Source organism: Mesocricetus auratus, unplaced genomic scaffold, assembly GCF_017639785.1.
Source record: "Mesocricetus auratus isolate SY011 unplaced genomic scaffold, BCM_Maur_2.0 Super-Scaffold_100028, whole genome shotgun sequence".
In the NCBI taxonomy this organism is placed as follows: domain Eukaryota; kingdom Metazoa; phylum Chordata; class Mammalia; order Rodentia; family Cricetidae; genus Mesocricetus; species Mesocricetus auratus.
The window spans coordinates 6799115-6825661 of NW_024429209.1; the positions used below are offsets into that span (position 1 = coordinate 6799115).

The 26547-nt window shown below is 46.1% G+C and overlaps 1 long non-coding RNA gene across 2 annotated transcripts in view; it reads right to left on the minus strand.

The window, feature by feature from the left end:
• LOC110343263 overlaps positions 1-26547 on the minus strand; it is a 184818-nt gene that overhangs the window by 74039 nt on the left and 84232 nt on the right. The window contains exons 11-12 of one of the 2 annotated variants that reach the window (XR_005871521.1): positions 21881-22025; positions 11802-12665 (exon numbers count right to left, since the gene is read on the minus strand). This is a non-coding gene — a long non-coding RNA (uncharacterized LOC110343263). Of the gene's footprint in view, positions 1-11801; positions 12666-21880; positions 22026-26547 lie in introns of those variants that run through there. The other variant, XR_005871520.1, reaches the window with a different exon arrangement.

Consider the following 26547-nt stretch of genomic DNA (forward strand, 5'->3'; position numbering starts at 1 on the left):
GGCAGAGAGGCTCATGCCAGGTGAGGGTCATGTGATGACAGGAGAACACATGCACACACACTCGAGAGCACACACACACTTTCTCTTTCTCATGGGAACCCAGCCCAGTCACTGCCTGCTTCTAACCGGAACCACCCTTGCCAGCTTTCTCAGGAAACCTGGACAAACCAAAGACCAGGGAATTGGTGTGAGAGCAGTGGGAGGTCTCTGAGGTTGGAGAGAGGAAGGGCCTGAGGTTTTCGCTGACCCCAGCAGACTAAGCACCTCTTGTCCCTTCACAGAACCCAAGTAGGAAGCAGGCAGGCACTGAGGGCTGGGAACAAGACAAAATCCAGAGAACATTAGCAAACATCCATGCTGAGCAGGAAGCCACAGAGAGGAACCACAGGGACCAGCAGGAAGGAGCGAGGGGCAGAGGGACTTAATCCTCTCCCTGACCCCTGCTAAGTCATCAAGCACCTGCCACTCGTTCAAATAATCAATACCTTTGGATGATTCAATCGAAACAGGCAAAAGGCCCACCAAGGAACAAGATGTCAGTTGGGTTAGAATATTGATATAGTCAGGGACATGGTGCCTAGCCCACTAGACCCTTGATACCTGTAAGCTGTTGTTCTCACCACCATTGATCATGGGTGTTTTAGGAGTGACAGGTAGTGACATCCTAAGGAGAATGAACTGTCCAGAAACCCTGCAGGCCTGTGACTGGGCAGTCCTGAAGAAGCACAGTCCAGGAACCCCTGGGTGTCCACCTCTAATAATGTCCTTCCTTCCTGTCCATGCAGCCCCTCCTTCTCAGGGTGGCTGTGTAGCTCAGACCACCTATGCTAGGGAATCTGGTGGCTGCTTTTTGGCAAGAGACAGGGCCTGGGGGCGCTTCCTCAGGAAATGAGGAACTGTGGGAAGCAGGGCACAGCAAGGTGCTTGCTCTGCAGACCCCAGGGGCTTGTTCCCTGCCACTGAAAACACTTCATCATCAAAAGTGCTCACTACACTTCCCCAGATGTCAGCCCAAATCGGCTCTTAGTGCCAACTAGATACAGGCATCCTCCACTGAGCCTGGTTTGCTCTGCTCAGCTCTCAGTGTCCCCCCTCCCTCCCCTGTCATCCCAGCTGGAGGACCACTCTGGGGACTCTGAACTGGTTCTGAAAAGGAGAGTGACCCACGGGAGAGCCCTGGCATAGGGGACAGACTCCTCATCAGTACCAAGGAAGAGAGTCTAGGGAAGCCTTGCCTAGACCCCTCTGACATGATGACATCTCCCCAAACCCCATGGGCTAAGACTTGGCCACCACTTTACAGGGAGCTGCCTGCCTCTCACAGCCACTTGAAGCACAAAGCCCCAGGGAAATTTGGAAAGGCCTAATGCCCTTCTCCATGAGCAAGGACCAGTGTCTCTTCCCCTCCTCATACCCTCACTGACCTCACCACCATCTCCATCAGAATCATTGCTTATGATTACTATATTCCAGGTGCCATATCAAGTACTTTACACAGATTAACCTCAGCCTTCTCGTTCCCACAACTACACTGTGAGTAAGGGACTGCCATTATACCTATTGTACAGATAAGAAACTGAAGCACAGAGAAGCTAAGTCATCAGCCTAGAGGCACATAGCAAACTATTGGTGGGACCGGGATTTGAACCCAATCAGTCCAAGCCCAGAGCTCAATTCTAATAAATCGCCATAATTTGAACTCGTTCACGGGTACATAATTCTTTTCAGTTGAGTCTCCAGATTCCAGGCCCATGATCTGTGGTGTAGAAGTGGGGAAACTACAGAAATGCAGGCCAGTCAGCAGAGTGCTTCCGTCAATCTCCAGAACCCAGGTAAAAGTAGCCAGTTGTGGGGGCTGGGAAGACGGCTCAGTGGCTAACACTGAGATCCTCAGCACTTACAAAAATGCCTGTAGATTCCAGAAGATGGGAACATGAAATCCATGGAGCAGTCTGGCTAGCCAACTACCATATGAGCGAGTTCTGGGTTCATTTAGGCCCTGTCTGAATGAATACAGCAGACGAAATCTCCCTGCATCAACCTCAGGCTATACACACACACACACACACACACACACACACACACACACACACACACACACACGGAGAGAAAGAAAAAGACAGGTATATAGTACATGATACAAACCTCAGCACTGGGGAGGAGTAGAGACGGCAAGTCTCCCAGGCCAGTCTACCTGGCTGGCCTACATGATGAACTCCAGATAACTGAAAGACCCTGTCTCAAAATACTAGGTGGACAGCTCCTGAGCAATAACACTAGAGGTGCCCTCTAGACAGACACCACACATACTCATACACAGGTGCAACACACATACACACACACACACACACACACACACACACACACACACACACACAAAAGAAATGCAAACTGAGATACAGAGACCAGTGAGCAACGGAGACCAGTGTGCCAACCCAGCAATATCACCCCTATGCTACCCCCTGGGTCTTCTAGAGGTTTCTGCTTGGTTCAACACTAAGTAAACCAGAGACAGAGTGGGTGGTCTTTGCTTCAAAGTGGCCTCTTCCTGTTCAAGTGTCTGGAAGCTTGGAGGGATCATAGGGTGAGACATCATAAGAAAGGCAGCCCCACTAACCTTCCTGTGGAAGAGCAGAGGCCCCAAAACATTGCACTTGGAGTTTCAGTGACTGAAGCCTGGATCAGGAAAGGGCATAACAGCCTAGGCAGCTAGGGTGCAAGGAACCAGGCCTCAAGAGACAGTGGGTACTACCGACAGTGGAGTGACCCAAGGGGACTGGGCATCTTACTACATCAAGGACAACTGGCAAAGCCTCTTCCCCACGTCTTTCTAAAAAGCATAGATGGGGAGGGTAGACACAGAAACCTCATGAGTGATGATAGACACATTGCAGGCCCCACCAAGACACCCACATTTCAAAAGAGCTTGTTATTACTACCTGAGGTCTTTTCAGTGATCATTCATCTGAGTCTGGTTTTGACTTGTCATAATGATCCAGAATTTTCTGGCCAGCAGAATGACCCAACCAAACTGCTATAATTTGCACTCAGGGATAAGTTCAGTCTTTAGGTAACTTGGGTGGCCTAAGGGCTGCTTGTCGAAATATTAAATACAGGGTGAGCCTGCTTCCTAGCCAGTCTATGACCGGATCTGCCTTGTTTAGGGCATTTTCCCAGGGAACTTGGCAAAAATGTAAGTATTTGGGGAGCCAGTGAATTAATAGGTGGTGTGGGAAGGTCCTTACAGTTCAAGTCCAGGGAGTTCAGGTTCTTTACTCCTGCTGAGATATCTTCCTTAGACACAAAAGACTTCTACTCCAGGCTAAGGATATAGCTCAATTGATAAAGTGCTGGCCCAGCATTCATGAAGCACTGTTTGATCCCCAGGACCACGTAAACCAAGCATGGTGGTCCATGCATTTAATTCCAGCACTAGGAATGTGGAGGCAGGACGATCAATGCCATCCTAGCTTCAGAGGAAGTTCGAGGGCAAGTTCGGCTACATGAGACTTGGGGTGGGGGTGGGGTAAAAAGAATTTCCTACTCCTCATCCAGGGGCCTCAGTGAACTCTGTCATGAGTCTGCAGTGCCATTTCCTCTGTCCTGGCCACAGAGAGACACACAGACATTACAAACACACACACACACACACACACACACACACACAAGGAAGTATGGGCCACCAGGACATCAGCAACCTAGCTGTTGCTCCCAATTAAAAGTGAGTGTAAAGAGAAGAGAATTTAGCTACAAAAACCACAAGGCCACAGAGAGGTTGCTGAAGAACCCTCTATGCTTGTTTACAAAATTATAGCATTATGTATTAACTGCTCTGGCCTAATTGCACTTAGCGCTTGTTTTTAATCTTCTCACTGTTAACTGTTTACAGTAGAAAGGACACTGGGATGGGAGGAGAGAACAAGGTCACTGGATAAATGCTTGCCACTCTGTGTACTTCTGGGAGTGATGGCAGCTCCCCTTTCTCCACAGAAGCTGGAGTTTGACCACAGTCATAGGCAAGGTGTCACCCAAAAGACTAACAGGACAGTAAACAGTGTGGGTCCTCAGGACACCTACTTAAGGAACAGATTTGTAGGGAAGTTCAAAGGACCAAGAACAATTCTTTGTGTGCTCATCTGGACCCCAAATGCCCCCAGTGGCCTCAGGACAAGATATTCCAAAAAGTATCATGGGGGGGTGTCCAAATGGTTGAGAGAAGCCCTCTCCAAAATAGCAAATCTAGCTAATCCTGGGCCAGACAGTTCTTTCCTTTTCTTTCTTTTTTAAAAATATTTATTTAAATTACAAACAATCTTATTTTCCACAGCTATCCCAGTTCCCTCTCCCTCCCGTCCTCCCGATCCCCTATCTCACCCACCATCCACTCTCAAGGAGGCTGAGGCCTCCCAAAGGGGATCATCAAAGTCTGTCACATCATTTGGGGCAGGACCTAGGTCCTCCCTCCCCTGTGTATCTAGGCTGAGAGAATATCCCTCCATAGGGAATGTGCTCCCAAAGCCCACTCATGCCAGAGGCCCCACAGACTGCCTAAGCCCCCCAACTAACACTCCTGTTTGGAGGGCCTAGTTCAGTCTTATGCTGATTTGCCAGTTGTCAGTCTGGGGTCCATTAACTCCCACTTGCTCATGTCAGCTGTTTCTGTGGGTTTCCCCAGCATGGCCTTGACCCCTTTGCTCATCGCTCCTCCCTCTCTACAACCAGATTCCAAGAGTTTGGTCCAGTGCTCAACTGTGAATCTCTGTTTCTGCTTCCATCAGCTACTGGGTGAAGGCTCTGTGGTGGCATTTAAGATAGTTCTTTAAAAAGAAAAATCAATTGCTTCATCTATAAACTGAAATTGTTATATTCCTCTATTCCCATTTCGTGGATTCTCACCTGGTTCTGCCTCTTTGGGGTAAGATTGGAGGGCCCTTAGGAAGTACCAAGTCATAGAATAGAAAAGGGAAAGAATAAAAAAGTGTCTTGAGCTTCTTATATTTTCTAGGAATTATGGTTTGTCATATATGACAATAGTGTCCAAGCCTTGGGTTTCTCATGTTTAAAACGTCAAATGAAAGGGATGTTCTTAGATCTGGGAGGTTTAAATGAGAACCGTGTGTACAGCCCTTACCACAGTACCAGACACACTCACGGGACAAGTTTCCTGTGGTTTTTCATTGTGGTCCTCACAGCAGCAACAGTAGTACGTAAGCTGGAGTTCAGTGTGGTTCAGCAAACTCGCCATAGCCACACATCTGCTAAGTGGCAGGTCTAGGGTAGAAACACAGGCAGCCCATGGGCTGTCTTCTTTGTTACTTCCTTCCACCTGAGGAGTGCCCAAACCACCAGCCTCCCCTTTCAGGGCAGACTGAATGCCCTGAGTCCAGGCCCAAGATCTGCCAGCTGTGGTTCAGACTTCCCCATGGGTGTTTCCCTGTGCACAATCCTCCCAAGGTGCACTTGACACCCAAACCCCAACAGTGTGCACATGGGTGTTCCACTTTGTGTGAACAGAGCTGGGGAGAGTTGGTCCAGGAGCAGCCACGTGACAGCTGACTGCTCTCCCAGGGTTTAATTCACCCCCCACCCCCCTCCTTCTCCTTTCCCAGTCTTGCTGCCCCGCCCCATTTCAGCAGCAAAGACCTTTTCTCTCCAGGCCCAGGGCACAAACCCTGCACTTCGGAAGGAAACAAGCGCTGAATAGATTTAGCAGGTTCTGATAAATGTCACATTTATTTTGGTGCCAATAGAGTCACTGCATCTTAATTAAGACCCCACCCTGCCCCAGATGTTGGTGCTGATGGGAATGACACACGCCACAGACTCCACTGACACCAGGAAAATGAGGTTCCTGTAAGCCAGTGCTGGGAAGTGGTGCTGGGCTTGGCCCTTCCCCACAAGGACACTTTCGAGGGGGCTGGTTCTCCCAACCAAGTCTTTCTGATACCCGTTTTCCAGCTTCAGTTTCCTCAACATAAGGAAGAAAGAACCATCTCTTGCCACCCTAGGACACCTCCCTGCTGGGGGCTGAGAAGCAGGGAGATATTCTAAGACTGTTTGCTGATTCTAATAGATTCCAAGCCACAGGCCCCAGGGAATAGGCCAGGGAGGGAGAGAGGTTGGCTGAGAGAGTAGAGCAGCTACGTGGGCGGAGCTGAATTGGGTGGCTGAGCCAGCAACTTCCAGCCTGCCAGAGAGTGAAAGCACACAGATTCCAGCCCCTTGTCCAGAAAGCTCCACCTAGCATAGGAACCAAGGCCCTGGAGGGAGGAGGATGCTGGAAGGGGCGGGGCGAGAAACACAGGCGATCTTTTCATTTGGCTCCCAGTACCTGGAGTGAAAGACAAAAGACACAGACAGACCTGACTCCTAGCATGCTCCCTGTCATCCCCATCCAACCAGCTTCAAATGACTCTGGACAGGAGAACACATGAGGTGATGGATGGAAGTCAGGTGGCAGGCCCTTGGGACTCTCTCCCACTCACAGTAGACTCTGCATTTTGCTGAGCCTAGGTGTTCTCTTGAGGTTCCCTCTAGAGATTTTATGTTCTCAAAGCTTTTCTTTTGGTCATAATTATGAACCTAATCCTGCAGCTGTACGGCTGGAGTAAGGAGAAGGTGCTAGGAAGTGTCAGAGGGAAACTTGGGGAAGTGTGCCTCACACGCCTATGGTAGAGCCTGAGATACGGGATAAGGTTAGGACAGGGGTGCCAGTGTGCTTAGAGGTAGTCTCATGGAAACACCAGCAGAGGACAGGAAGAGCACCATAAGGAGAAGGAAGCAGCTTAGGGATGCGTGGCCAAGAAAGTGACCATCTTCAGCAGTGGGACCCCATCACTCTGAGCACCTCTGAATACTGATTCTCCCACTCCCACATATTAGTGGTTTCCTCTAAAGGATTTCCTGGCTTGCCCACCCTCAAGAGGAGCATCACATGTTTGGAAACAGAAGGTATCATGGGAGCAACATCAACAGCATCTTCTACATAGGTGACCTAAAAATTGGTCAGGGGAGGCATCTGGAACATAAATTGAAATACCCATTTTAGATAGTTCACTGAGGCAAAAAGAAGCAAGAAGCCTGGTCCATGATCATATAGCTAGGTTTGACTTGAGCTGATCATCTGCCTGAAGCTTTTCAGTGGTCACTTCATCCCAGCAGAAATGACTGTTCCTGTAACATCTTGTCTCCAGTTTAGGATATTGTCACACTACACTGTAATGATCTATGATAAACCAAGAGCCATCTGCACATGCTCTTCACCCCTGAACCATCTCTCCAGCCTTGAGACAACTGGTTTTTTTATTTTTAAAAAAATGTATTTCATTTTACATTTCAACAACAGTTTTCCCTCCTATCCCTCCTCCCATCCCTCCTCCCATCCCCTCACCTCCCTCCTAGCCCATCCCCAGTCCACTCCTCTTTACGGGTAAGGGTCCCCATGAGGAGTCAACATAGTTTGGCTCATTAGGTTGGACAGGGCCCAGTCTCTCTCCCAGGCATTAAGGCTGAGCATGGCATCACACCATAGGGAATGGGCTACCACAAGCTAGTTCATGTACTGGGATTATATCATGGTCCTAGCGCCATGGAGCATGGCATCTCACCCTAAGGAATGATCTCCAACAAGCTAGCTCATGTACCAGGTTTGTATCATGGTCCTACTGCCTGGGGCCCCTCTGATAGTCCAAGCTGAGACAACTGTTTTGTAAGTAAAATGTTATATCAGCTTTATGTCCTGATAATTAGGTAGTATGTGTCCATTGCAAAACATTTAGAATCTAAAGAAAAAGACATCAAAGAAAACTAAATTTGTATGACCTTCTACCAGATTATACAATATAAACTTTCCCTGAAGTCAAAATTATGACATAAACACTGCTTTATTAGCTCTTTCTACTTTTAATAATGAATTGTTATCCATGGCAGCAATTACTAATCCACACAAATTCAATGGTTGCATGGCTTCTGCCACATGGACATTCTGTTTTACTATCAACCCTTAAGACTTAGACATTTAGATTATTTCCATTTTTTCACAATTATCCATACTAGTGCAGTGGTGAGCATTTTGCTTCTTCTAACTTTTCCTTAGGGGAAATCTTTTGAAAGCAAGATTGTAGAGTAAGAACTGGGGATACAGCATAATGGCAGAATGTTTATTTAGCATCTGTAAAGCCCTGAGTACAACCCTCAGCATCACACAGGCACAAAAGTATTACAGCGTTAAGCTGGGTGACTATCATAACTTCTATGGACACATGACATCTAAGTTGCCTTTCAGAAAATTCTATCCCCATGAAGCAGACCCTCGAGTCTTATGCTATATAATGCAGTAGTCATTGACTACATGTGATGACTTAAATTTAAATTAAAATAAAATTCAATTAAAAGTACAACTTCTCACCAACCACCCACATTTCAAGTGTTCAACAGCATGTGCTTCTACCACCAAGCCTGTTGGGCACCACAGATAGAGAAGGTTTCCATCATGGGAGAAAGCTCTCCTGGAAGGAGCTGTGGTAGACTAGAGAGAGCACAGAAGTATAATCCACAAAATAAATCAACTTTACAGTATGTAGGAGGGTGGCCCAGGCCCCTGAAAATGACAGAGGAGAGTAATAATCTGAGGGTGGAGCGCTTTACCATCTGGGTAAGAAAGTTGGCGTGGTGTCTCTGAGAGGGTAACCAGTGACCCACAGGAAGATTGTATGAGGGAAGAGAGTTCCAGGCAAAAGGAAACACCCTGAGACAAGAGTGTGCATGACCTTGTTCGAGGAAAAGCAAAGAATGAGGTGTCATGATATGTACCCACAGCCCCAGGTACTTGGGAGGCTAATGCCAGAGGGTTACTTGAGGTCATCATTTCAAGACCAGTGTGGGCAACATAGCAAGCTAATATGGAAGAAGGATGAGGAAGAGGAGAGGTGGGGGAGGAGGAGAGAGAGAGAGAGAGAGAGAGAGAGAGAGAGAGAGAGAGAGAGAGAGATTATTCTAGCTAGATTAGAGTAAGAATGTTAGAAAGAAACAGAAGTATTTTTACAAGATCAAGTCAGGCCCCAAGAGAGCTGGAGAGATGTTTCAGCTGTTAAGAGCACTGGTTGCTCTAACAGAGAACCCATGTTCCATTCCCAGAACCCACATGGTGACTCAAAGCCATCTGTAACTTAAGTTCCAGGGGACCCAATGCCCTTCAGGCAACAGGCACATACATGGTACATAGACACGCATACAGTCAAGACAACAATGCATGAAATAATCTAAAAATACATTCCAAGACTTTGTCCTCACCTCTGAGAGATGAAGAATGAGCACCAGGTTTTAAGAGAGACCTATTATGTGGTTCATATTTTGATTTTGTTACTGTTCCTTTTTTTAAAGCAAGGTCTCACTCTACAACCAATAGCAGTCTACAGCTTTACAGGGTCTCAGTTTGCCAATGACTGACATCTTAAAGAACTGCTTCATCTTTATGTGTAGAGGTAGAAAAGTACCAGTGGCTAGAAAGAGCAGACAGGTGATGGGTTTGGGTGATGAGGACAAGAATAAAGGGGAAAGCTAAAAAGTTCTCATGCTAGAGCACAGTAGGCCTATGTGCTATGGCCTGTATGTGGAGGTTCAGGACTTAATTCTGTCCTTTCACTTTGTTGAGGCTAGGTCTGTCTTGTTTCTGCCCCTCTGTATATTTCAGGTGAGCTGGCCAAGGGACTTCCAAACAATTGTCTTGTCCCCACCTATCATCTCAAGGTAAGAGTGCTAAGAGTACAGATATGAACCACCACATCAAACATTTTTGTGGGCTCCGGGGAGTCAAACTCAAGTTGTCAAGCTTGTGTGGCAAATATTTTTACCTGCAGATCCATCTAGTTGGGCCTCAATTCCATTTTTTAAAAATTCCAAATAGATTATTATAGAACTGCAAAAGAAAAGCATCGTCTACCAAATTGAGGAGAGATGGTTGGGGCCTCAAGGGACAAGAGCAGAAGCTGAGAGATGAGTGAGGAGAGAGTTGCACTAATCCAGGGGAAAATGTTAGAGGCAGGGCTCCAGATGACACAGGCACTGAGAAGTGATGGAGTTCAGGCTCTAGTTTGAGGGTGGGATCCTGAGAGATGGCAGGGGGAGTGGGAATCACTCTGAGTACCACAAAGTACAAATTCTGGGAGACTACACCACCACATCATCAAGAGAAGCCACTAAGCAAGCTGCCTTGAAGCCAAGAACTAGGGTCTGAGTAGGGGATTATTTCATCAAATTGGACAAGTTCTTTTCCGGTCACCTACAGCTTCCTGACAATCAGAGGAGGGGAAGGGAGGTGGAGGAGGCCGTTTTCTCCAGGGACAGAGGGGAAACTTCGCTACAAAGATCTGGAAAGAGCCCAAAGAGTCATATTTTGTTACACACTATCTGCAACTCAAACAGCTTTGTCGTGATGGGTCTGTTTGTCATAGATCAGTTAGTGGGTAGATTGCTCCGGTAGCAAATGGAGATTCAGACAATGCCAGAGACGATAATGGTGCCTGAATGCTGGCAGGCGCTAATCAGGACTCAGCAATGACTCTGTCATGCAGATTGAAGTGCGAGCATTTGGAGTTATTACTCAAGGCTTGTCTCTGCAATTAGATGATTGCATAACCTTAATATGATCAATCCCGCCGGATGTGAATTGTGCAGCTGTAACCACAAAAGAAGGTGGCGTTTCTGTTTTCTTGTTGAACACAAACATTATATATGCGCAAGTCATAATTTTATAATGGCTGCTTTTGGCAGGGAAGAGCTTCGGCAGTCAGAGGATGCTATTGAGAAAAAAAATATATGCAATAGGAGCGCTTAAAGAGTCGGTCATAATGTCAGCCTTTGCCTTGGGAAATATTGCTTTGTGGATCTCTCTCTCTCTCTCTCTCTCTCTCTCTCTCTCTCTCTCTCTCTCTCTCTCTCTCTTCTTTGTATACATCAATTTGAGGCCAGGAAGTTGGGAAACTTAGAACCCGATCTTGAGCCCTCCCGGGACAACATGGTTTGTGCTCACACATGCACCGTGGCAAATGTCGGAGGGAATCAGCTTGACATTCATCTGCAATTGCACGTCACACCCCGTTCATCAAGCTTCATTGTTCTGAGGGGACGTGAGCTGCGACTCTGGCTCTTGAGATCCCAGATCCTTGCAGAAATCTTCACCCGCCCCCCAAGGCCCTGCTTGAGGGACTCCAAGGACACAGCCCTCAGATGCCTTCTGCCTTTCATGCCCTGTCTGCCTGGGGGACAAAACAATAAGGAAACCGCACTAAATAGGTGCTGAGATTTCTCCTCTGTCTCTGCCCCATTTCCAAGGGAGACAGACGCTGAGGATGGGAAACACCTGGAGGTGAGGGATTATTTTTTATTGTCATTAGAGATTGTAGTCGTGAAAGGAGAGGTGGAGTGAAGGGAAAGTGGATGACAGGAAAGGAGTGAAAGGAGACATTTAAGAAGAGTACATTCTGAAGTTTGTCCAAAGATGATATCTGGTGGCCAAATGAGTGAATGACTAAGATCGTGCGCATGTGCACACATGCCAGTAACATCTGATCAGAGTTGGAGTTTCAAACCAGTGTCAAAGCCAAGCAGCATGTGCTGTTTCCTGGGAAGCCGACATCACTGATGTTCATTTGTTTGTTTTACTCTCTTTCCTCTTTTGGGTGGCCCGCCACCCAGCTCCCAACTAAATCACACATGGACGGAGGCTTATTTTTACTTATAAATGCCCGGCCTTATCTTGGCTTGTTTCTAGCCAGTTTTTCTTCATTGAAATTATCCCAGCTACCTTTTGCCTCTGGGTTTTTTCTATTTCTTACTTCTGTAATCTTGCTTTCACTCTTACTCCATGACTGGCTGGGTAGCTTGGTGGCTAGCCCCTGACATCTTCCTCTCCTTGTTCTATTGTTCCTCCTTCTTCTTCCAGACTTCTCCTTCTATTTATACCCTGTCTTCCAGCCCTACCTATCCTCTTTCCTGCCTCACTATTGGCTGTTCAGCTCTTTACTAAAGCACCAGGTGTTTTAGACAGGCCATGAATCGCAGCTAACAGAGTTAAACAAATGCAGCATAAACAAAAGCAACACATCTGGGACACGTGCATCTGGAACAGATGTTCTAGAGCATAAGCAAATGTAACACATCTTATTAATATTCTACAACACATAAGGATGGAGGCTCTGACTCAGGATACTTATTGGAAGCTGGTCTTGAGGTTCACACACACAAGACTGAGCACAGGGAGACACAGAGGGTGATACAGCTGTGACAGTGCAGTACCAGCTTACCTACAAGGAGCTCTGAAGCTGCAGTGGCCCTTCAGAATCACTCCAAACTTAGGTGGGGGGATATCCAGCATTGGTCTCTTTATTGACCAGTCATTGGGTGTGGGATGGTCCAGCAAAGTGGCGTAGCATTGGATAATGGGACTCTCTTCAGCGAGGGAAGATTTTAGAGAGGGCTGGTTGTTGGGAGCTATCTGATGCCCACCTCATTGGTGTCTGGGAGAATCCATCCTTCTGGCCTGAATGTCAGCTGTGGATAGAGCCTAAAAGGACTGCCAGTGCCTGTCAAGAACTTCGGGGCAGGAGTGTAGCTCAGTGGTAGTGGTTGGCTAGCTTTTGCAAGGGCTTGATTTTTGAGCTCCAAAACTGAAAAGGAAAAAAAAATTAGAAGTAGAGGACCAAGAGAATTAACATTGGGTGGAAGCTTTAAGTGTGGGTTAGAGGCAGGTAGGTGTTCAGGAGAGGTGGGGCCCTGAGTTCTGAGTCAGAGACAGGCAGGCTCAGCCCGGCCCCTGCTCCCTGTCTCTAGACAATCTAATCCATCTTAGACATTTGCCAAACATCCAAGCTGGGTGGTCAAAAGAAAAGGCCTGGGACACAGGATCAGAACCGGAGAGAATCCACTTGAACAGACCTCCATCTAACAGTTCAGCTGCAGAGCTTCCCAGAGTGTGAGTAGAGCTCTGTGCTCACACTAGAAGGACGCTCTCCATGTCAATCATCAAGATGGGAGGCAGAAACTGGGGAAAGGTCCACCACAGTCAGAGGCAGGCTTGGTCTCTCCTAGAACCACCACTCCAGCCCATCCTCTCTCTCTTCTCAACTCCAGACCCATGAGTTCATTTCCTCTACTTGGATGTGCATCCACAGGACTCCTAAACTGACATGTTCCTAACCTCCCTCACCATCTCCCACTCTCAACCCCCGCATCCCTTTCCACTCACTGAGTGGTCCAGCATTCCCCCACATTATATAGAGTAGAACATACCCTCCTTGACTCCTGTCATCCTTACACCAGCACAGGCAAATCTGCCTTGTGGGTTCTGCTTCCTTCCAAGTCTGGAATCAACACAGCCCTCTCAATGCCCATTAGGTCCTGACCTCCAGAAAGCAATCCTTCTAGTGAAAGCCTCCAAACATACTTGCTTCTCCTGATACCTTCTCATTTGGATAACCAGAGGATCCTCCTAAAATGGGAATGTGGTAACAACCCTCCTGTATTGAAATTCTTCCATGCCTGCCCCGCCGTCTTTAGAGTGAAGTTTGAAGCATCACCTCTGGTCTTTCCCTCCTCTCTCCCATCTATCCCAACTCCATCTCCATGTGTGCTGGCAGTCTATCAGCCACATGTAGCTTCTGGGCAGTTCAGAATGCATCCACTCTGGATTGAACTAGTAAAATAGAATATACACTGGAGTTTTGCACACTGGATCTTAAGCCTTACCATTCCAAATGTGGACTGCATACACTACATCAGATTGAAGAGCACATTCCAAGGCCCCTGCACCAAGTTTCTGCTGGGCTCAAGTATCTGGGACTGTATTAATTACCTTACCTGGCACTCTAACAAAACACCCTATGGACACAACTTGAGAAAGGAGAAGTTTATTTTGTTCCCTGGTACCAACGGGACAGTCCACTGTGGAAGCAGGGTTGTGTGTCAGCCGCTTCTCACATTATGGCTTGATTAGGAAGCAATAAGCTCAGGCAGGGTTCAGAGCCTTGGAAGGTCTTTCCCTAGTGACATCCTTCTACCACCTGTCTCAAGAGCTTCGCCACCTTCCTGACCTGGCTTCTTTTCCTGAGGCTGTGATAAAGTACTCTGACAATAGCAACCTAAGAAAGGAAGGTTTATTTCAGCTCACAGTTCAAATTCACAGTCCAGCACTGTTGGGGAAGTCACAGAGGCAGGTGCTTGAGGCAGGTAGTGACATCACTCCCAAAGTAAAGGATCAGAGAGCAGCCCAGGAAGCCATGCTTGCTAGCACTGAGCAAGCTTTCTCCATTTGTGTAGTCCAGGATCCCACTCCGGGAATGGTGCATCTTCACACATCAATTAACATAAGCAAGACAATTCCTCACAGGCATGCTCAGAGGCACATCTCCCAGGTGACTCTAGATTTTGTCACTTTAACAACACTGGTCATCATAGGGCCCCAAAAGCACTGCCAGCAGAGCACCAAGTTTTCAAATGCATGAGCCTGCAGTAGACATTTCAGTCATAAAGCTTGTAACAAGGAACATGCACAGCTACGAATATCAACAGGACTAAAGAACAGTATCTCCAAGCCCCCTCTCTCTTCTGTTAAGAGGCAGTTAGCAGTGTGTCTTCTGTAGGTCCTGGCCAGCCCTGGACAGAATACATATGAGAGGACTCTAGGACTGCCCACTGAGAGCCACAATGGGAAAGCTAGCCCATTGTCACTTGTTCGGACAGACAGTGTTATGTGGGTGTGAGAACAAGTTTTAAAGGGCAGGGGAATAACCACAGAGGAATGTGATTGCCAGAATATGGGGAATAGCTGACACTGGAACCCAGACAGATTTAATGAGAATGATTCTTCTCTTAGGGCAAAAGGAGACTCGGCACTCCTTCAGAGTACCCTTTTTATTGTCAGTACTCTTTCTGGAACTCTGGTCAGTCATAAAAAGCATTACACACTGTCCTTTCTGATACTTTCCTTCAGTTGCCCTCAACACAATGATGTCTACCACTCTGAGAGTCTTGCATTATGGAGAAGGGTAAGAGGGTAAAGAGGCAGGAAAGGGAAGATCTCTCTCCATCAGGATGTCACCAAGCAGCAGTCTCATACAGACTCTGGGCAGAAGCCGCAGGAGCACAGACTCAAAGCTGCAAGCTGATGGCAGGCTTGGGTGCCGCTGCCAGACCAAGTACTGCTTACCCAGCTACCCTACAGGAACATGGTCCAACAGGAAACCTAGTCTGTTGATGGAGTTAAGGACATCCCCATCAATAGTCGTCCTGTCCCATCACCTCTTCTCATTTGTCTTCAAGGCTAAGATCAGGGATCACCTTCTCTAAGAAGTCGCCACACAGACACCCTTCCTAGATGTCCTTATACAACCCATCCCAGATTCTACTCTCAATTATTGCCCCACAGTGGGCACTTGGACAGGAGGAAGGTACTGTTACTTATCTATGCATTTTAGTTACTTTTATATTGCTATGAAGAGACATCATGATCAAGCTAACTTATTTTTTAAGCATTTAACTGGGGACTTGCTTACACTTTTAGAGGGTGAGTCTATGACCATCTTGGTGGGGAGCATGGTAGCAGGCAGATAGGCACAGTACTGGAGCAGTAGCTGAGAGCTTATACATAAGTAGCAGGCAAAATGCTCACCACTCCACCCCACCCCCACCCAACAAGGCACACCTCCTAATCCTTCCTAAACAATCTACCAGCTGGCAACCAAACATTCAAATATATGAGCTTATGGGGGCCATTCACATTCAAACCATCACACTATGTTAACCCCACTATGTCTAATTCAGCAATACCAAATAACATACATACAGCACCTAGTGGCTTATGCGTGCTCACAAATGTGTGCTGGGTAAATGAAAGCTACCAGACAGATCTTAGAAATAATGGAGACACCCTCCACACTTCAAACCCCTTATGACACTCAGCCCACTTCTGACTCCAAAAGACTTCTAATTTCCAACTTGTCCAAGTTCAGTGTTGAGCAATACTCCTCATCTATCCAGGCTCCAGGACAGATGGGCAGATATCTGCATCTCTCTGATGAGTGAGTGGGGTTTTCCTAATTCCCCATCATTTAAACAAACTGAGATGCTGATTGATAGGGAGCCATTTTTACAAAGACTGGGAAAAATGGCTTTTAATATCGGTTTTTAAGAAAGAAAGTATGGCCCCTATAAACTGTTAAACTTCACTTTATTGACCATAAATCTGTATTTTGCTCAATGCAAAAGTTTTTCATCTTGTACAGAAAACTGCTGAAGCAGCGGCAATGGCTGAAAACAAGAAGTTTTCTCTTACGGACAATTTATATGAAAAAGTTATTGAATTTCTGGTTAGGGAGGCCAGGCCAGGCATCTCGTGGCTCCCCCCAAGGGCCAGGCCTGCAGTGCCAGATGCGACCCATTGCTGATCAATGTCAAGAGAAAATTAACCAATTGTAAGTCTATTAAGTTGTGGGCACCAGGGACTTCAGAGCCCAGAGCAAACACATGCTTCTCCCCAGGGACCTTCTACTGAAGCAGTCTTTGCTGAACATGCAGCCAGTCTCACCGCCACGGAAAGGACAGAAAGAGTCATCTTTGAGGAGCACACATACACCACCTGGTGCTGTCATAATCACCTCAATCCGTGCAACAGCCCCAGGAAGAATCCTTCCTCAGCCATGCCTCACAACTGAGCAACTGCAAAATGAGAGTGTGAGGCAAGAATGTATCCCCAGCCAGGAAGTCACCAGAATGTCCCTGAGACTCAGTTTCCCATGTGTAAAATATAGTTGAACATAGCAAGCCCATACATAGCACAGACTGGGTACTCAGGACATGTTTGCTCCTTCCATGAAGTCAGAGACATGAATGTCCAACTGCAGCCAAGCCTGGTGATTCCAAAAACCTACACTTCTTCCCCTGCAGAAACTGCCTCTTCATAGGTCTCTCTGAAACCAGCACCTCAAGAAACTGTCATTGAGCCACCTGTGCATACGTGAGCAAAGGAACAACAGTCTACACAAGGAATGTCACCACACCATAGATGATGTAAATTTTGACAGGGAAAAAGCAGATTCCTTCAAAGTCCCTCCCTCCTACCACTGCATGGGCTAGAAATTTTACCACCAGAGCAACCCATTATTGAATTAAAGTATCCTCCCATATCAGAATAAAACTATTGCTGGTTAACATGTGTGTGAGTGTGTGTGTGTGTGCGTGTGTCTATGTCTGTGTGCGTGTATGTCCTGGTATAGCTACATGTGTGTCGGTGCATATGGACATATTGAAGTCAGAGGTCAGCTGTCTTTCTCCATTCTTTCCACCTTTTTTTTTTTTGAGACAGGGTCTCTCACTCAACCTAGAGTTTACCAATTCAGCTAAGGTGGCTGGTGAGCAAGCCCTAGGAATCCTCCTGCTTCTACCTCCCCAGCACTGGGACTATAGGCACAACCTGCCATGCCTGGATTCCATGGAATGCTGGGAAGCCACACTCAGGCCATCAGGCTTCTTCTGCATTAAGCACTTTACTGACTGAGCCAGTTGCCAATTCCAAGTTAAAGTAGTTTTTTAAATTGTGATAATGGAGTTGGAAATATTTCTAGAAGTTTCTAATCTGAGACGAGCATATGAACTATCTAGTGAGCCAAGTCCCAATAATTGGTCACACTCACGCTAAGGGGGATACTAAGGGCTAGGATCAATTGGAAAGCCTGCATGTTAGAGTCTATGGCTTTCAGCAGTAAGACACATAATAACCTCTTTAGTGGTCTCTTAACCACATTTACCTTCTCCCTTCTAGCCACATCTCCCAACATTCCCCCTCAGGTTAAACTCCAGAGAACTGAACTCATCTCATTTCTCCTGAGAACCCATGTTTTCTCATGGTAATACACATCATCAGAGTACACAAACAGCAAGCTCCTATTCATGCTTTAAAACCTCACTGGGATCTACAATCTAAAACCTTCCTTATTTTCTCATATACCTAGGTGCTCCTTATCCAACACTGGCCTGCACATTGCATTCCTCTATGGAACCCTTACCTCATCCAGATACTCTGAGTCCACACTTTTTCTCATAGCTGGAACCCAAATGTCAAGGATAGAGGATTAGCAACAGTGGACTCTAAGGAGGAAGAATCAGAAGCTGAAAGAGAAGGCGCTAAGAAGGGTGGATTGAAAGGTGAAGAAGAAATATGAATTGGCTAAATGTGGGGTGGCCTGAAGTCAGAAAAACATTTAGATCTAGCTTTTAAGTTGGAGGCTTTCTAAGGTTTTAAGGTTACCATTTTGTCATTATCTTTTATAAGTTGGATATCCATTCACATTCTTGAATATCTTATTGAAAAGAGAAGGAAAGCCGCCTTGTAAGAAAATGATAAAGGGGCCCACAGAGACTGAATCAACCACCCGGGAGCCAGCTTGGGACTGACCTAGGCCCTCTGCAATTATGTTAGTTGTAACTTAGTCTTCTTATAAGACTCCTAACAGAGGAATCAGGGGCCATCTCTGACTCTTTGGATGGCTTTTAGGACCCTTTTCCTCATACTGGATTGCCTTGTCCAGTCTTAATACAAGGGGAGGTGACTAGTCTTACTGCAGCTTGATGTGTCATGTTTGGTTGATAGCCATGGGAGGTCTGAAGAGAAATGGAGGAGTAGTAAATGGAGTCAGAAGGGAGGTAGGGAGAGTGACTGGGAGGAGAGGAGGGAGGGGGAAACTGTGGTCAGGGTGTAAAACAACAACAACAATAATAGTTTTTTAAAAGGATAATGAGGCAAAAACTACTCGATCCATTAGGTGGCTGATAACAAATAATGTAAAATCTGGAGCAAATTTTCATTGTCAAAAGACAGTTAAGGGAGAAGATTCCAATTAGAATACAAATAATCCATGTATTTCTTCTTAAATTAGATTAGTGTGTTCGTTCATTCAATAAACAAGAAACTAGACAAGTGCAGGCCAGAGGTGTCAGCAGAATGGAAAACATCCTGAAGACCGTGGTGGTTGACGTTGACTAAACCCTGCTCTCCACCAGCCACGAGGAGTACAGAGCGTCTCTAGGGTGGATAGCAGGAATGCTGACTACAGACTAGACAGAAGCGTCCAGACAAAACCATGGTGAGCTTGAGTAAGCCAACTATGTGTGTCTGTTCAACTTTTCCTCAGAAATATAATTGGTGTCTTGAAATGGACCATGATAGATTTATACCATGGAAACCGGTAAGTGTTGCAAGCCAGAGTTAGTCTGGTTTTTTCTCTCCAGCACACCATGGTGTGAGCACTATTAGTCCCAGAGAAAACTTTGAATGTACACGGTATAAGGGCATTGATGAAGGTGAGGAGAAAGCCAGAGGACCCAGGACACATCCCTAGGTCTTTTGGATAACAGGAAGTCTAGATCTATTTGAGTCACTATGTGGAGAAAGTAATAGAAATGGAAGTCCATCCAGTCAGAGGACCAGCGATCACCACCATTGCTCTCTTCCAAACAAATGATAGACATCACTATTCAACTGTGGCTTTCATGTCACTGAGTCCAGAGGCTGCCTTATCCTGTCTCTGTACAGAATTATAGGCAGTCTCTACCTACTGAACATGAATTTTCTTTACCAGTTTTAAATTCCTATAATGCCATTTTTGTGTCAGTCTTGATGGCTCGGTGGTAGAAAAAGAAATGTAATTATAAGTCTCTAGGTAATCAAGCATAAATATGTATATTCTTCAATACTTAATCATACACATAATATTTGCATAATTTTGCATAAATATTTACTTATACACACATAATATTTTTATAATTAAAAAACCTGTTTAGGATCAAATTAGGTAAGAGGTGAGATAATGCCCTTTAAAGCACAGGATTCTGTACTGGAGAAGACAACAGCTGGTTTTCTGCTAAGTTTCAGAAAATCTGTGATCTCTGTCTCTGGGTTCCTGGTGACATCTGGTGTCTTCGCCACTGCTAGCCCTCATTTGACTGGACACAGAATGATCAACAATTCTGTGTTGCCTATATTGAAGAGTTGTAGGACCTGTGACTGGTAAGGGTCGAAGCTGTAAGGGTCAGACACACCTGGCAGTTCTCAGGTCTCTGGGACACAGGCCAGAAGAGAACTGCGATCCCTGTAGTATAAACTTTCAAGTGAGTCCACACCTCACCCAATCATGGACGCCAAGTCACCAGATGTGCGTTCTTCCTAGTCTCACACCAGCACTTTACCAACTGAGCCATCTATCTGGGGCACTGAGTAGTATCTTTAGAGTTCACTAGACAGACAAGCGGTGCCAGAGGACATTGGCTTGTGAAGGATCTCCAGTATTCAGAGTGCAAGGTTTTTTTTAACATGATGAATTTTAGATACAGGTGTCTGCTGGGATGACATGCACTGTAAAACCAGGGGAGTGGGGTGCAGAAGTCAGACAGTGAGTATTGTACTGATACAGCCCTTCCATGTGGCCCTAGAAGACCCACAAGGTTTTAGTCAGGACAGTCTACATCTCTGGGTCTGAACTTTAGAAAGCCCACAATGGATGATGTGATGGATTCCAGGGCAGCATCTGGTGATCTAAAGGTCCAAACAATTCTGCACAGAGCAGGTGAAGCAGAAAGGGTCAAAGGCAGGCAGCGCACAGCAAACAAGAGTTCACAGACTCAACAAAGATTTTGTAAGTCAGTGGGTCAAGCCTGGTGCCTGGTGTCTGGATGGACTTGGAGAACAAGAGGCAGGGAAGATAGAAAGGTAGAGCAAGCATAGAAAGAAAGAGAATTACTACCTTGATAAAATAAATGGATGGTGGTTCCATTTGCTAGGACATTAACAGAGAAGGAAAAGGAAGCCTGGAGAGGAGAAAGGTGGCAGAAGCTTGGAGTATCTGTAAAGCATCTGGACACCTGGCAGCAGGGGAGGAGCCTGGGTGAGAACGTGGAACTGAAACTCCATCCTAACTTAAGAAGAGGGGGGCTGGGCAGTGATGGTGCACACCTTTAATTCCAACACTCAGGAGGCAGAGGCAGGGGGATCTCTGTGAGTTTAAGGCTAGCCTCGTGTACAGAGTGAGTTCCAGGACAGGCTCCAAAGCAATACAGAGAAACCCTGTCTTGAAAAAAGAAGGAGGACATTTAAGTAGTGCATGTCTGGCTTGAAAGTGACCCTCCATGAAGTAGCGTGCACTCCAAGAAGCTGTTTTCGTCTCCACATACTTCTTATCCTTCCAGACACCCAAAGGGTGTCACTTAAGTTGTAAAACCTTAAAGATTAAAGATTAAAAAAGAAAAAGCCTGGTGTGTTTCTTCAATTATATGCTTAGGGCCACCCCAGGCACTTCATAAGAGCAAACCTGTCCAGTTTCTTACAGTATTCACACCATGGTACCTTATCTACTCCGGAGGTAAATGAGACATTTAAGGCTCAAAGGGGTCACTTGGCTTCCAAGTCACACAACAGATAAACGGGTCAGAGATGTTTGAAACAAGACTTCCCTAGCCCCCAAACCTTACCTATGACATCACGACTTCCAAACATGTTACAAATAGTGACAGCATTTCATTTTACTATAGTGAAATAAGTCAAATGTTTTAGCCTGTTGCATGTGGGCTAAGGGCCCTTCCTGGTGATAGAATGCCCTTTGAAATGATGCTCTGTGTACCAGAAGTACTAAGATGATTCTGCAGCAGATGAATGTTTCCGTTTTTCCCCATTTTGGGCCCTTGCTTGGCAAAATAAGAAGTTGTCACCCTTGAGTTGGTCCTGAAAATATTCTTTAAACAAAATATTGGGAATGCTGAAACCTTGGCATTTTAGAAAGAAAGGACAGCAGTAACAACCCCACCTCACCCACATCACCTTGACCACACAGGGATGCACCTGAGATTCATGGAGAGTCACCTTACACCTGCCCTGCCAGGGCATCACCAGGAATGAATAAGCATATGTCTTCCATAGGCAGCAACAGCTCCTCTGGATGCTTGGAAAACTTGTCTACCCAAAGGTCACTTGGTCAACTCCATCCCTGATGTTAAAACAGAAAGAAGGGAATCAGGAGAAGAACATTAACAACATAACCTGACAACAGACCTTTTACATCCTCACTTCCCCAGAAAAGTGCTCTGCCCAGAGCCCAGGGGAGGAGAGGTTTTTCTTAAAATCTTTGAGGTCAACATACAGGACTATTTTGGGATTCCAGGAATGAAGGCTGCTTTTCTCCTTCCCTAGACCGTCAGACAGGAGCCCATGGTGTTCTGATTTCTTCTTCCTTGTCTGGCTGTGGCTTTCTGGGCATATATAGAGAGGAGTGGGGGAACAACGACCTATCATGTGTCAGGTGCTGTGCTAGGCAATTTCAAGGATGCTGTTTTCATTTTAACTTTTAAATTTGTTTTGATTGTTTTTATTTTTCATTTCAAAAGTAATAAGTACCCATTGTAACAAATAAATAAAACCCTTAGACATTTTCTGTTACTGGTGCTTATTATTTTTAGATTTTTTTTACAAAAGTAGAATCACGTTGTATAATTACTTTTACTTTGCAGCTTGCTTTTCTGAAGACTCGTTGCAAGTTAATGTATGTACACATTGAGCTGGGCATGGTGGCAGCTGCCTGTAGTCCCAGCACTTGGGAAGTAGAGGCAAAGAGATCAGGAATTCAAAGCCAGTCTTAGATACCTAGCAAGTTTGAGGCCAGCCTAGGCTAAAAAGACACTGCCCTCTAAAAAGAAAAATTGAGACCAGTGAGATGACTCAGTGCCACTAAGCCTAATGACCTGAGTTCAATTCCCAGGACCCACATGGTAGAAATAGATTGACTCTAAAAGGTATCTTCAAAGCTCCACACGTACACTGTGGCACATGCATTGGTACACACCACACCCACACCCACCCACACACACACACACACACTCTCTCTCTCTCTCTCTCTATCTATCTATCTATACATTTGTCTATCATCTGTTGATACAATTAAAGTGTTTAAAGTTAAAGGTACATGTCCGTAAGAATAAGAATAATGTTTTACAAACTACTTGGTAAATGAGGAGATAAAATCACTAAGCCTAGAGAGTTAAGATGATAGAGGCAGGACTTGACCATTTTTCTAGGACTTCAGTTTCCTAGAAAATAACTCACAAAGGGAGGAAGGTTCATAACTAGGAAAGACTCAGGAATTAAGATGTCATTGTCTTGAATGCTCCACATGACAGCAACAAGCTCTAGAATAGTGTCCATGCTGGAGTCAGAGAGCCTGATGTCCTTACTCATTAGCAATAGCTGATGACACCAGAAAGCTAAGCAACCCTTCTGCCCTCCAGGACTCTGGCATACAGGAATCTATACTATGGGAATAGTCAGAATTTCTAGAAACAGCCCCCAAGATTCCCAGACCCATGGCCATAACCAGATGTTACAATGCATTGTTTGATGTTTCTGCTTTACTGTTGATTGCCAAAAGAAAATTACCCCTGGGGCCTAAATCTAGTTCTCCCCACAAGGGCTACTGGAGAGGTGAAACAATCTGGGTACATTCTCTATAGTATTTCTCCTGCTGGGGGTAGAACAAGGCTTGAAAATGGGAAAGACCATAGAAGGAATGTGAGGGATCGTAGAGGCAGAGGGAAGATCCATGGCAGCCAACAAGCAAACAGGAGCTTCAGAAAACACAGTAAAGGGGGCTATAGATAACATGAAAGGGTTTAACAACAGATTCCTCCAGAATCTTATCTGGCCCAATTCTGATTAGTCTGATTTCAGTCTTGTAATGCCCTGGGCACAGAACCCAGCCAAGAGTATTGCTTGAAACCATTACACTTGAAAAGCATGGTTACACAGCAATGAATAGCCGGTACTGTTTCCCCATGCATCATCCATGCCAGATCTTTTGGGTCATAATACATTCACAAACATGTATGTGAAACTTGGCTAGGAGGTGTACATGTTGTAAACAGAGGCTTTTCTGTCCCACCCAGTCCCCCAGTCACTTTTAAAACAATCACTCAGAGGTTTAGCAATAATTACAAACTATTTACAAACAGTTTGGCCTATTGCTCAGGCGTATTACTAACTAACTCTTACAACTTAAATTAACCCATTTCTATTTATCTATATTTTGCCACACGGCTTTGTGGTATTTACCTGTTCTCTAATACATCTTGCTCTGGCGGCTACTGGCATCTGCCCAGACTCCGCCCTGACTCTGCCCTTCTCCTGTATCTCTGCTTAGATTTCCCACCTGACTCTATCCTGCCTCTCCATAGATGGTATAGGCACTAGGACAGACCACTCAGAGAAGGCAGTGCCCACACACTAGAACTCACAGCCAGGGCGCTTTCTAAACTGCAGTTCTCAGGATCTCACTCTTCTGTCTAAAGCTTCAGAGAGTGTGGTACTGTCAGAACAAAACTCAAATTCACCATCCTGCCTTCCATCGGCCCTTTCCAATTGTCCCAAGTCCCAGCTCTCCTCTCCTCTCTCTCTGTCTCTCTCTCTCTGTCTTTGTCTCTGTCTGTCTGTCTGTCTGTCTGTCTGTCTCTCTCTCTCTCTCTCTCTCTCCCTTTTCCATCTGTAAAATAGGTGGAAGGGCAGAAAGTGACCACTGAATCATTTCTCTAGAGGGTAGGGTATAAGTTGGCCCCCTTCCCACACTCACCTCCAATACAGGTCCAGTCAGGCTACCATGAGAAAATACCATAAATTTGGTGGCTCATAAATGACAGAAATTTAATTTTCAAAGTCCTGGAAGTGGGGAAGTCCATGATCAAGGCACCCACAAATCTGGTAAGTTCAGGGTTCAATGAGTGCATGCTTTCTTATACAGAGCCTTCTTGCTATACTTGTCCATAGAAAAAGGGAAGGACTGGCTCTGAGACCCCTTTTATAAGAATATTAATCACACTCAAGAGAACCCTGCCCTGATGACCTAATCACTACCCAAAGGTCCTACCTCCTAATGATGTTACCATCACACCCACTGAGGGTTCAATGACCAAAGCAGCCACCAAGAAGAAGGCTGGCCACAGAGTTCCCTAGTTTTCTTCTCCCCAAGGTCCAGATGCATCTAGTCCAGATTGGATACAGCAGCATGGACAGGGTCCACACAAGAATTCCATTTCTAACAAAAAGCCAGAAGGGTCAGCTGATACTCCACAGCATGTCCTGATAGCCTAGCCAGGGGAGGTAAGGGGACTGGAATTTCACTTTCTCAAAAATGGCAGATTCAGCAACTGTGGCTGCTACAGGAGACACAGATCTGTCCCGGCTTAATTTCTCTCAGCCTTTATCACCATACACGAAGCAAGACCCATTATGCCCTGTCGGGCAGCCAAGGACTCACCTCGTCTGGCGTTGGTGAAATGATACCCCTGCCTCCAGAGCAGACAGACAGCTCCTTCCCACAACACTCACAGGGTTAGGATCCTCATCTGCTCTGGGGAAGCTCTCTCCAGTCAGGCCTGAGACCCAGTGTCCTTGTCATTCAACGTTCTCACAGTGCCTTCCAGATTTGGGCCACATAGGAAAATTACATCTGAGGCTAGCATGTTCTGAGACTAAAGGCCCATAGTCACATATGCCTGGGCCCTGGAAAGGGAGGGGGGGGAAGTTTTCCTAGGAGCAACTGGGACAGTTACACAGGGTTTGGAAGGAACAGTTGTTTTGTGATGAGAGAGTCTGTCTCCAGACGGGGAATATTTGAGTCTGCGTTTAAAATGTCATGCTCAGTCCAGAAAGTATTTGCCTTGAACGCATGAGGACCCAAGTATGATATCCAAAAACCACATTAAAAAAAATCCCAGCACTCGGGGAGCAGAGATAGAGATGACCTTAGGGCTCACTGGCTAGGCAGTATAGCCTATATGACAAGTTCCAGGTCAATGAGTAACCCCTCCTCAAAAGAATACAGTGGATGGCACTGGAGGAGTGACACTTGAGGTTGTCCTCTGGTCTCCACATGCATTCACACACATGTACACGTATACACTCAGACATCCGCACGCATGTGCACGTGCATACACACACACACACACACACACACACACACACACACACACACACACACAAAGCTCCAGTCAGAGCCTCCCAGACCCTGCCAGGCAGACAGGAAAGGAAAAGAAAACTAGAGAAGCCGTGGAAGGAGGCACTTGCCATTCTCTTCTCCCCACAGCCCACAGCTGATCTCTTGCCCTCAGGATCCTGTCTGCAGCTGAGGCTTGGCTTCTGATTCTTAATGACAAGACTCTATAGACAGTCATGTATGTGTTCAACTTACCTTTGTCCCACTTCCTCCTCAGTCCTGTAATCTAGCCCCTGCACCACCCTAATCCCTTTCCCTACAAGTTAGAAAAAGGTCCCTCGTTGGCCCAGGGCTGAGAAATCCATCACCTGTCTGCATTCCAGATACTGGGCCTGTTCATCAAACCCTCTTGTCAAATCCCCCAAAAGTCCTGTGTATTTAGTTGTTGTTATTCTCCCTTTGCAAGTCCTACATGAAGCCCTAATGTGTTCACAGATTCACACTTAGGAAATGCTAACCAGCGACGCTCAAT